Below are 12263 nucleotides of genomic sequence, written 5' to 3' on the forward strand. Positions count from 1 at the left end.
ACATGCAAACCCAGCAATCTAAAATGTGCTGATGCCACACACAGACACATAAATACAGACCACTTTAGCTCTGCTCTGAGTGGCTTTTTGCTATGTTTAAACCTGATTTTCCATCTCCTGGAAATTCCCACAACCCAGGATGTGTGATAAAGTACACCTCTGTCCGTTAGCCACTGACACAAGAGCGATTGCAGAACCTGTGCAAATGGGTTTCTGTTTGCTTGCCCTTGTTGCTTTTCCCTCCTCTCACAGAAGCTACAGTATGTGGCTGCACAATGACTGGCTTCTCTTTGCCGTTAGTTAGAGAGGTAATACCTCTCACTAAAACATTCACCTCATCTTGATGTTATTTGCTCCATTTGTTTTCCACTGTCTACAGGACTGCCTCTGCTCATTCCTCATTTTTAAGTGAGGATTGAGGACAGATGGATGCGAACTCAAAGTTTCTGATCTTTAGCAGAAGTTATGGAGGGTTATCTTTGGCTGTATATCTCTGCTCTGGCAGCGCTCCCCTGGCGATGAAGGATTAACCACCGCAGCTGTCTCTTCCCCAGGATGATGCAGTGCACTGCTCCCCGACACGACAGCATCACTTAATCTTAATGTCCGCTTCTCCAGAGCGGCCGCACAGGACAAAGCCAATCAGCATCACATGCCATGGGGATGGACCTACAGCTTGGCCCTGGAGTTTCTCACCCTCACAGGCCTATTCATCAACTTCAGCCACACCAATCCCAGAGTTCTCCTCTCGCAAACCACAGCTGAGCTGGCCAGTGATGTATAGGACCATGAAGGAAGTGGGGGTGGGAGGACCTGGCGCACGCTAGAGAACACTTATCAGATTGCACATTATGCACTGCTTTGTGTTCCTAGGGAGAAAAAGAAACGAAAGACGAGAAGTAATGAATGCACACGGCCTTCCTTCAGCCCAGACCACCTATTTGCTGTGTTTAAAGAGATATCTGCTCAATAGTGCTCTAGCATTAAGGATGGGGGCCATCTACAATAATGATCACTGTTCATTTAGATAAATTGCTCTCAGGGAATCCATTTGTAAAGATCTGAATTCAGTTGGAAGCAGAGGAGGGGATACTTCATTTGTCCGGCATCCTCTCAGTAACCATTGGTGGGTGAACAGGACGTGCACACACAGCGACACAGGGAAGGTATCCCATAATGCCATACACACTGCAGCCTTTGTGATATGAAAACACACACAAAGGCCATGTGCAAGACACATGTTACTCATCCACTTGAAAGCAAGAGCGTGCTCCTCTTTCTGCTTATATGATGTTAAACTTGTAATGTTGTTTAAAGCGGTATATAAATCAAGACACCAGCACACACACACACACACACACACACACACGGGGGGGGGAGGGCGAAGCGGAGCAGATGTAAAACATTCAGAACCGATCCTTCAGCAGATGCATTCATCCAATATCAAAGAACAGAGAAATAAGTGATAAGACTAATCCTTTAAATTCAAAAATTTGGATCAGGAGATAATTATTTCAAAAAGCTGTATCTGCCATATCTTGACCTAGCCTCATAATGTAAAATTATGCTAAAGAATATTATGATGATAGCCTTCCCATAGTAATACATGGACTTGGCCCACATCAGCTATCAACCTCCATTCTGAACCCGATAATAAAGAGATGACACTTTTATGATACCATAATTAACAGCGTTCTAGGATGAAATTAAATCAATATGCCCATCTAATATCATTTTCTCTAGTTATGCAAATCAAAAATTCAAAGCCCTTGGAAAGTGATATGAATTGCCTTCACATTTCAGCTCACACATATTATCATATCAGACCTCTTGGGTTTGATGACACAAAGGATGGGGGGAGACTTAACGATGTGCTGCGGAGAACAGAGCGACTCCGACTGCTGATTAGCTCGCAGAGACAACGAGATTATAATGCGAGTTTACAGATTAGAACAATTTGACTTCTTCTCCTGAGATAAAATAGTAAACCACACCAAGACTGTGGATCATTGTTGGAAAAAAGAAATGTGGGGAAAATGATAAAGCTCTGTATTAAACACCTCTGCTTCAGAAGTAACAAGATGTCTCCGACACCATTATGATAAATTATAACTTTTAGTCCCCTGGAACACATGCTAGCACCCTTTTTAGCATCCCTGTATCTCTGCAGTGGGAGGCGAGGTGAAAGTATACGGCCTTTCCCTTTATGGATATGAGACAAAAGGGAGGCTGTGATGGCTGGGCGCAGACAAGGCGAGCAGCGGTGGAGGGCGAGCCTAATGGCCGTGATTAATGACAATGGGCCAGAGGAGAGCTGGGACACCGGCGCTACATATATCATCCCTTCTCATCAGTCTATGCACCTCTGTGGCCTCTTCTCTGCAAACCAGCACACTACAGTGAGGAAAGGGGGAGACAAAAAAAAAAGAAAACACCTCATCTGCTCTCAGTCAGCATACCACCGAAAAAGCCTCTCGTATGATGATAGCTGAGCAGGAAAATGACATGTAGAATAAGATATAATGACTAAAGGAGAGCAGGGTGTGTGTGTGTGTGTGTGTGTGTGTGTCTGTGAGAGATCACTCATGTTTTTCATGAACAGAATACTTCCTGTGCTTAAGTCACATTTCCAAGGTCTAATCTCCCATATGGAGAGAGATGAGTTATTGGCTATTTATGAATAGAAGTGATGATGAATGGTGCTGCATTTATCTGCATAAGTAACTCCAAGGGCTGGCGCGGAGGTTCAGGGGCTATAATAAACATAGTTTGCACCCAGGGGCAGCTCTTTATTTATGGCACTGTGAGTAGACATTATGTGGCCATCATCAGTTCCTCGTGTTCCCTTGAGAAGAGGACAGGAAAATAGCTCCTATACGTGGAGCAGTTTTACCGCTAAAGCTACCCTCACCAAGCTCACGACCACCATGGTAATCAGCTCTGCACAGGGTTTAGTTATGACCAATTAATAGACTACATTCTTATGGGAATTATAACACTCTCAGGGACTTGTCGTTTTAATTAGGAGACACCTTGTTGGATCCTTGTTAATGCCTTCAACTTACTGAAAGCATGGCATATTAATCCCCAATTAACTCCACAAGCAGATTCACTCATAATGAAACTGCTTTATGCATAAAGGGATGGAAAATATCCCACATTACAAAAAAGTTTAATCTTTACACTGTAATAGAAGTGGCTTGTCTGTGTTCTGTGCAGCCCCCTGCAGGGCCAAAACAAGTTCGGCTCCCTCCTGACCTCCACTTCTCACCCTTTATAACATCGCAAAACATCTTTACGAGGCAGATTTATGACAAAATGACTGAATCTCTTACCTAAAACCCTGTATGTCAACTTTACAACCTGTGCTTCCAAACAGTTGTTGTATTAGTTTCACCTGACAAACACGATGTGCTCTGCTCTACATGTTTCCAACATACTGAAAGTGGCAAATGGGGACCAGCAGTGACTAAAGGCAACTATCAGCACGCAATTTTTCAGCACCGATGTTGGAATTTGTCACAGCTGTGAATGGGTGTTGTTTTTAACATGAACCGTTCTAAATTTAATCTTTTGATTAAGTCGTAACCTGCAAAAAAAAAAGCCCTGAGAGCAGCAATTTTCTCACACAGCAGTGGCCATTTTCCTCTTAGACAAAGCATTAAAATAAGTTGCTTTACACATGGTGATTTTTTGGTCTTAAGACTTGTTGTGAACAAATGGGAGAAGGTTTTTAGACATCCTCTTGAATCATTTCACATTCTCACCCTGAAAGTTGGACACTGAACTGTCAGGTAATTCCTCCAGCCATCCGTGTTTCAGCAGTTTGCTATTGGCAAAAGTTAAAATAGAGTTTTTTCCTCCTCTCTCCTTCCTCTTTATTGCTTATTAAATGCTCAATGCACAAACATGGCATCTTGTGAGAACACAAGGTGTCTTTTGTCTTACCAACTGTTTTCGCTTATTTTCCACGGCCGCTGCATATAATTAATATCTCAGCAGGGCCCGAGGTTGTCATTTTTCAAATGGTTTCCCTGGAAATGTTCTACACCTCTTAATGGCCCTGCTAATGCTGTAGCTGTCATGTCTTGGACAGCTGCACTTTTACAAGACAAACTCAGCTGTGCCACGGGCCTCTCTGTGGACTTACTCACTCAAAAGCTTAGAGGCTGGTGCTGCCAGCTGGTGATAGCGCACATAACATCTGATTAATCTTTACCTTGTGCCCATGACTGGCGAGTCACCTTCCACTAGTATCTCTGGTGTACTGAATATTTTTACGATTTCCTGATGGATGACAGATCGGCCAAATGGCCCCAAACACAAATGAAACCAGATGATCACTTTACTGCTGCTGCTGCTGCTGCTGCTGCTACGTCGAGATACTGCATGTTTAACATAATACATGTAATTGATGTACTGTATATTTATTGTTTTTGCAAACCTTTCATATTTGAATTCTCTCTCGGAGCAGTGTTTTAGGATCCTCTCACGGGACACATGGTGAATCTGAGGTGTCACGGGATGATACTTCACAGAAGAAACTTTGCTACAAAACATTACACACAATGTTATACTTCTTCAGCCCTAAAAAAAAATACTGTTAAAATCCAATACTCCAAAACCATCCAAAAATTCAATGGTTCATGTCTGAGGAAAATTAATTCATATCCTGTGGCTATCTGGGGCTTAAAGTATGTACCAAGGAATCTGCTTTCAAAAATACACATTTGACTCGGCTCAAGGTCCTAAAATTAAAATGTATTACAAACATTTGGGATTAAAATTCAGCCTTTTGTTTTCTCCACCTAAATCCAAACAGCATTTTCAGCCTACTCAAAACAGACCCTATCCATGTCAATGCTTAGCAAATTCTCTAAACTAAAAGGCAGCAAATGTGGGAATTTAACTTTGATTTATGGGCATGATAATCATTATCAACCCATGTGCTTTCTAACCGTGCTCTTTGAATTAGTACTGTGTTATTGGCCTTTTCATGTGAAAGCTCAGCGAAGATTCCTCAGGATTACAGATCAGGAAAAACAAAAGATCCAGTGAAGACAAGACAAGCCGGTCGTGATAAGTATAAATCATCATGATGTGCGATATAATCACTCATGGAGCACTGTGCTGATAATTTCTACATTTCAAACACTATCTCTCTATTCCTTCACTGAAAGCAGATATTGTTGACTTTGAGATGGTTATCATCCTTCATGAGAGTTCAGCTGGAGTTCAGGACAAACACTTCACACACTTGTTACCTCCTAATAAGATGACACAGCACAGACAAAGCCACTGTTTGGACATGTGGATCATGCGTGCAGTACGCAGAAGAACAGCGATGGGATGATGGAAATACTGAATTCATTGTAGAGAAGAGGACTTGCGTAATCAGGTTTATCATAGAGCAAGAAGTGTTTGGTCACAGGACAGAAGATGCCAAAACACAACAACAAGTTTGCTGAGAGGTCATGAACCATAAAAACTGTTCAATTGTCCCTCATGAGGCTTAAACTCAGACTTGCACACTGCAGGCCAGAGCTGGTTTACGTCTCTATCTTTGTTTGAAGCCCAGCATGATGGTGGCCCTTCAACCCCCATTTTCCAGAAGCTTAGACCTGGTTGTTTGATGAGGGCTTATCCCTCAGCTGACATATTATCATTGGACAGGCCTCTGGCTGCGGCAAAAAAACAAGCTATGCAAAGGATTAGCCTGCACACTTGTGCTAATGCAGTCAAACTGTCAGAGAGATCAAAGCCACTCACGACAGATTAAGACCAATTAAAGGAGGTGGCCCTACACAAATTAATAGCTGGAGCGCTCACCTGTTAAAGGACATGGAAAACTAAGAGGCTTTGTTCTTGCAGCTGAAGTGAGAATATGTATTCTATTGCTGTCAGTCACGACAATCAGTCGGCAAACAAAATTATTAGTTTTGCAAAGGTGATTAATGACTACATGTGTTAATTACACTGCATTAACACTCACATAAACCTAAAGCAACCAGACATGAGCTGCTACGTCCAAATGCAAACATGACAACTGCAGTTGTTGCCTTTAATGGAGCAATTTAAAATAATTGGCACTTCACTTAACAGCTTCCTTTCCACTATTAGAGTTGGATTTGGCTTTTATAGGACTGTACGTTCTGTTATATAGTGCACAAACCCAGAGGAGTTTTGAGTGGCTGCCAAACCCATTCATAGTTTAGGTTACAGTGAGGACATCTTTTTCTCTTTTAAGGGGTATCACGAGATGATCGCAAACAGTTTGGTTTTACGTGATATAAGGCAGCTTCTGAGAGCAGATCATATCAAATGCTACGTGGAAAATTCAGGTCTCCAGATAAATAGTGCACTGATGAATTTGATAGTAAATAAAGACAGACATGAGAGGCCCTCTGGATGATTCTCCACTGTGCTGTATTTGTGAAATTGATTCAATCGAACACGTGTGACTGGCTCGAAAGAGAAATGTGTTTGTTGCGTATGTGTGATTTGAGTGAACTGACCCTTTAAGGTTTATTGTGAAGCTTCAAATGATCATTTCCTGCCAATAAGACAGACGATAAGAGATGATTTTCTCATTGGGGCTGTAGCAGTGCAGAGGGGGTTAACAGTCTCAGATATTGCTGTAATGTGAACATGTCAGACTGAGGCATCTGAACCACAGCTGGTCAGATAGGCTGCGGGGTCATCGCAGGGCCAACAGAGGCTCTGCTGATCAAGGCCTCTGCTCTCGACAGCGGGATGAATGATGACTGCAGAGTAAATGCCAAAACTATAAATTTCATCCCACACTGACCCAAAGCTCCTCTAAAGTTTATTTACATTTTCACATAGCATCTCCCCTCAAACGTCAGTGTCAGAGGATCACAAGGCCGGATGAATTAGTGATTGCAGTGCGTGCGCTGTAAAACACACATAGCCGGGAAAGTTCATTTCACCCTGACATGTCTGCTGCGAGTGCCGCTGAGAAGCAGACTGAAAGAATCTTTCATTAACTTGTCTTTTCTTGTTACTCGCTCTGAATCCCGCTTTTTCGACTCGATCCAGAACAGTTGAGCAGAACCGGGTGCTGCGTTAAAACTGCTCCTCAAAAAAATGCTTTGTCCTGTCAATTACAACTAGTAATGAGTAAAAAAACAGAAAGGATTCAAAGCCAGAGACATTTTTATATGTGGAAAATAAATAAATAAGCTTAGCACCCCATGGTTAACTTTCCAAAGGGCTTTGCAGAGAGCTCTGTTTGATGTGGATGCCTAGAGTCAACTGTGTTTGGACAGTCATGGGGTGGAGCTGCCAGGCTTTTAGCTGCTCCAGAGAACACAACCCACCACTGAGCACCACACAGGAGTCCCTCTGTCCTGAGGCTGGACACAAACTATCAACTGAGAGAATAAGAGAGAGAAGCACAGTGGGATTTATTCCTGCACAGGCCTGGAGGCTAACATAGCAGAGAGGCTAAAATAGTGAAACTGCCCTGAAGAGGTTTTGTGGCGTGACTCTCATAAAGCATTTCATTAGCTCTGCTCTGCAGAGCTGCGAGAGATGAATATTACATCTTTTATTCAAAGATTTTAATCCCAACACTTGTCAACTGCTTTGGAAGTGATTCGGCCAACAAAAGCAGACTCCATGGACTACGCGGTGATTTTATCTCAGATCTGTCAAAGCAGGGAAATATATACAGTACTAAGATGTATATTCAGAAGAGGTGGAAAGAAGTCATTGCTCCTGTTTTGTGGTGTGGGACGCACGCAAGGCCTAATTTGAGGGAAAGAACATGCTTAAGTTATTACTGCAGGAAGGTGATCTGTCAAAGAGAGGCTGTTTTGGCATGTTGCATACTGCTGCTGAGATCATAGAGTCAGATTCTGCTTGCAATTACCGCTGAAGGACCTTGGACGCAGGCAGGCAGCCATTAATCCTGCTTCTGGCCCTGGTTGCTTTGACATGTCAAAAATTCCCACTGTCCTCTGTGCCACGGCTCTGAGAAAAATGCACCACAACAGCCAAACCACACCAGTGGAGTAATTGATGCCATCATTAATGTAATTAAGTTCACTTAAGTCAGCAGTATATCATGACTTACTTTGTACCATACTGTATGGGGATTAGCTGGAAAGAGAAGACACTGAAATTTACTTTATTAACTGTAAGTTACTGGAGCTGAGGATGAAAGATGAGTCATGATGAGCGGTGGTTTTATTAAGTGTTCAATCATTGCCTTGAGTTAAAGTAGCAGCACGACAATGAAAAAAATGCTCCATTACATGAGGTGTACATGGAAGTGTTCTGCATGCGTTCAGAATGTGCTCTGAAGCGAGACTGTGGATGTTCTGAAAGACAAAATAATACAGTCTTTCTTCCATTTACAGCTTCATGGAAAGCAATGAACTTCAACTTTCTCATAATCGTTACACTCAGTGGTTTTGCAGCTACAGTCTCACGGGCTCTGGTATGAAGTTTACAAATGTTTGCAACTCTACAGCAGTAGTTTATACATCCGTGAAAGCAGAATTTTAATAAACATGACTTCTTTACTGCAATAGAAGACTACTTATAACAAGAAATGTAGTGTATATAGTAAAATTGTACTTTAGTGTAGTACTTTTTGTTGTTGATGTTATTGTTCTGCCTCTGTTTGGTCTTAATGAACAGAAACCATGCATTTTTTATGCTGCAACTAAGCAATACTATTGACTGATGATAGACCTGACTGAGCGAGCTTTCGTGTGTATACAGCAACAGAATTAGAATTCACTTTTTTTTTTTCTTTGTGTTTTCAGTCAAACTCCAACCTGATTGCAGTCGCCTCGCTTTACTAGCGCAACGTTGCTCTTGCCTCCGTCTGCCTTGACATTAACAAAATCACTTCCTGTGTGCAGCGTAGAAATGTTGTCAGGTGACACGTCAAGATCGGAACACCGCTATAAACAGAAGGAGAGTCATGTGGAGCTTAATCAGCTTAATACACTTTGTGTGAATACATTTGACAATGGTTTGAATCTAATGAAAATGTGTTTATATTTAAAAGTTACACACAAGTACACACTTTCACCCTCTGCAGCAGACTACATTACACAATGATGCGAGTACAAAGGACTGCTCAGTGTCCCTGCAGTTGACATCTGTATGTAGTAACAATAGACTCCCTTCGAAACCTCTATTCACTCTTTGTTCGTGTCACAAATGTGTGTTGTTTACTACACAAAGACTGTGGTCTCCTCTAAGTGAAAGCTACACAGACATGCTGAGAAAAAAAAAGGGCTTCAAAGGAAGAGATTTATCATCTCGTGTCACCCCCTCCCATCACCCACACTGCACCTACACAACGCTGTGATCAGGTCATTTAGCGGTTTAATGTGCAATGACATTTTATCCCCACCTTAAGCATCCTGAAGCTGTCTGTTATGCACAAGTAATTCCGCTGTCAGCAAATGCCTCAGAGTTTCTTTAACCCTCTGACGGGTTTAGTCTCAAAGATAAAAAAGAAGGGAAATGTTGATGTTGCCAGAGCCTATAGCTGTGGATGGCTTCAAATTAGAGGCTTTTATTTCATGAAAATACAAATACTGGAGGTTCAGATTCAGAAATAAAACAACTTTAAAACAAGTCAATGAACACAAATCAACTTGTAGAAAATGCTGGCACGTCTTAATCCAGTTGACATGCCATGAACTGTGGCTCTAAACATTTTGTCACACATCCAAATATCTGCATAGAGGCTCATGTTATACCAGAGCATCTGTGTCCGATCCGAATAACTAGCATGACTCCCTGTGCAGATGGTCACAGGATGTGACCACTTTGCATCGCCTGTTCCCATCCATCTACCAGTAAATAGATCTTTTGACACCCTGTGCCCGCTGCTCGTCCCAGGCGCCTCACATGATGGCCGCCATTTTGAAAACAACACGAGGGCGAAAAAAAAAAATGTTTACCCCCTAAATTGCCAAACATCACAGCAGACACACGGAAGATCCCACAAGAACTTTTGACCCATTTGTGGCAGGCCGTGAGTCACGAGTTAGTCCTCTTGATATCAATCCTTTGAAATCTTAATGTTCAACTGCCCTTCTTCATGGCCCCTGTTCAACAGCTAAATCAGATTTATAACTACTGTCAAAGGCAGGGATGACAGACAAATTAATCTTCCCTTCACGAGTTTACATCTTAGGCATCTGGACTGCTGATCTTGCCCTAACAAGCACAGAGGTCTCGGCGAGCTGTCTTTTAATGTTGATGTGTTCATGGCTGGGGATGAATGGCTCTCTCGCAGGAATCTATTTATACAGCAGTTATAAAGCAGTGCCACCAGATCCAGGACATTGCCCTTCCATGAGACGAGCACCAGCATCTGTTAGAGGAAGTCAGCAAATGACACTTCTTTGGATTTGGTGCACTGTTGAATGTAATGTGTGTCAGTTACTGTGGAAGAAAAATATCGCATGTATTTTCAACAAGACACAAAACTGGGAAGTAGTCCAAGAATATACAGTTCGGTTTTTTTCCTATGAATTTTTTTTATGATGGTTTATAGGCAAATAAACACCCACCCACTCACTTGTACACCATGTAATTACTAAACCTAAATAGATTTGATCCAGACATTTAAATGTATTCATTAGGTCCATTTCAGGAATGTGTTATTTATTTTAAATAGGCCACATCTACTCGACAATAGACACACGCTAAGATGAATATAGCACAATACTGAATTCATTATTCATAGCTAAGGGTTCCATATTGACTGAAGATTGATGAAACAAACTGTGAGAATGTATCTGAAAAGGGTAACAATGGCAAAGATGATGAAATAGGTGTGTTCTACACGGATGAGGATATTCCTTATAAAAGGTGTTTGTAATTGTTAATATCATTCAGTAACTCTTTGTGGAAAAACTTAGCATCAAGGATCATATCGTAGTAACAGGTCAAGAGGTTGTCAGCATATATCGCATTAATATTGAACTTATGGTTATTTTTTTTTCAAGAGCTACAGTAAAGTTCATACTGGACCAAGGATCTACTGAAAACAAAGCAACTGTACAGCTGGATAAACATCTCACATCTTTCTCACTACATAAAATATAATATATTATCCATGAATAAAACAATTCTTGAAATGTACTGTAGGTAAAAGGTATTGGAAAGCGGCAGCATCACTTGAATTTGGAAATACTTTTCTTCTGTGCTTGAAGCTGGAAAGTTGTGAACCTAATTTTAAAGGGCATTATGTGTGACTGCAGAGACTTTCCCTGACCCACATCCACACCAGAGACACAGTCCTTATTGTTTCTGAGACATCATTAGAAACAAACACATGACAAGCAAAGCAAATGCTTCGGTGGTGACATCCACCACGATTTCAATCCCTGAAATATACGTCACAGACATGAGAGCTTTGCTATCAAACATTTTAAAACAAAGTGTAGAGTAGAGCTGAGTTATTATGAAGACAGCTGAAAGACAGGACCACCAGGACTGCACAACTCGAGCTTGTCATTACCGGCCCACCCTCCTCTGTACCTACCACACCTCCTCACCCCGTCACATGAATCACAGCCACCACCCTCTACTGGCTCTGCAACAAAAGATGCTTTGAGGTCATGCTCCTCTTCTTTGTGCCCACCACAGCGCGTGAACAGAGAAAGAACAGAACCACTCGAGACAAGGACAGGGAGTATACAATGAAAGCACATCCATCATACGAAGGACAAGTACCATTAATAATAACAAAACAGTCCAATAAATTAGGTTCTTTTGGGGTGTACATTTGTTTAAAGCTTAAAGGTAAAGGCAAATAAAAATCTAATCATTTGACTTCATCAGGTTTCCATTGATGATAATATGCTGGAGCTGTGCCCCCTTTTATATTCATCGCCCCAAGAATCCTCTGTGGGGGCTTAAAACTTCAAACAGTACCTCATGAAAAAGTCAGGGGGTGTCAGAAATGTGTTCCCCCTCCTTGCCCCCTATCCCGCTGGCTTGCCAACACCAAAGGCCAGAATTGATTTTGTGTGAAGCAGGACCAGCTCCACCCCCGTTAGGGATCACCTGCCTAACCCCCGCCTGTGGCTCTGAAACAGCACCAGCAATTAGTGAAAGACAGCGAGATGTTGGATCTGCGGTTTTCGGAGTAGATTTTGCTAATTATGTATCACATGAAGTCATGTCCGACAACAGCAGACAGTATTTCTTTCACAACATCTGAGGGAAGTTAATTTGCCCTGGTTACGTTTTTTTTTTCCGCC

The 12263-nt window shown here is 41.9% G+C and overlaps 1 long non-coding RNA gene across 2 annotated transcripts in view; it reads right to left on the reverse strand.

Moving 5' to 3' along the window:
• Positions 1-12263, reverse strand: part of LOC131448982 (uncharacterized) — an 82522-nt gene that overhangs the window by 35229 nt on the left and 35030 nt on the right. The window contains exon 3 of one of the 2 annotated variants that reach the window (XR_009234243.1): positions 10302-10366. The exons of the other annotated variant lie outside the window; for it this stretch is intronic. This is a non-coding gene — a long non-coding RNA (uncharacterized LOC131448982). Of the gene's footprint in view, positions 1-10301; positions 10367-12263 lie in introns of those variants that run through there. 2 annotated transcript variants of the gene reach the window in all.

Source organism: Solea solea, chromosome 21, assembly GCF_958295425.1.
Source record: "Solea solea chromosome 21, fSolSol10.1, whole genome shotgun sequence".
Classification (NCBI taxonomy): Eukaryota; Metazoa; Chordata; class Actinopteri; order Pleuronectiformes; family Soleidae; genus Solea; species Solea solea.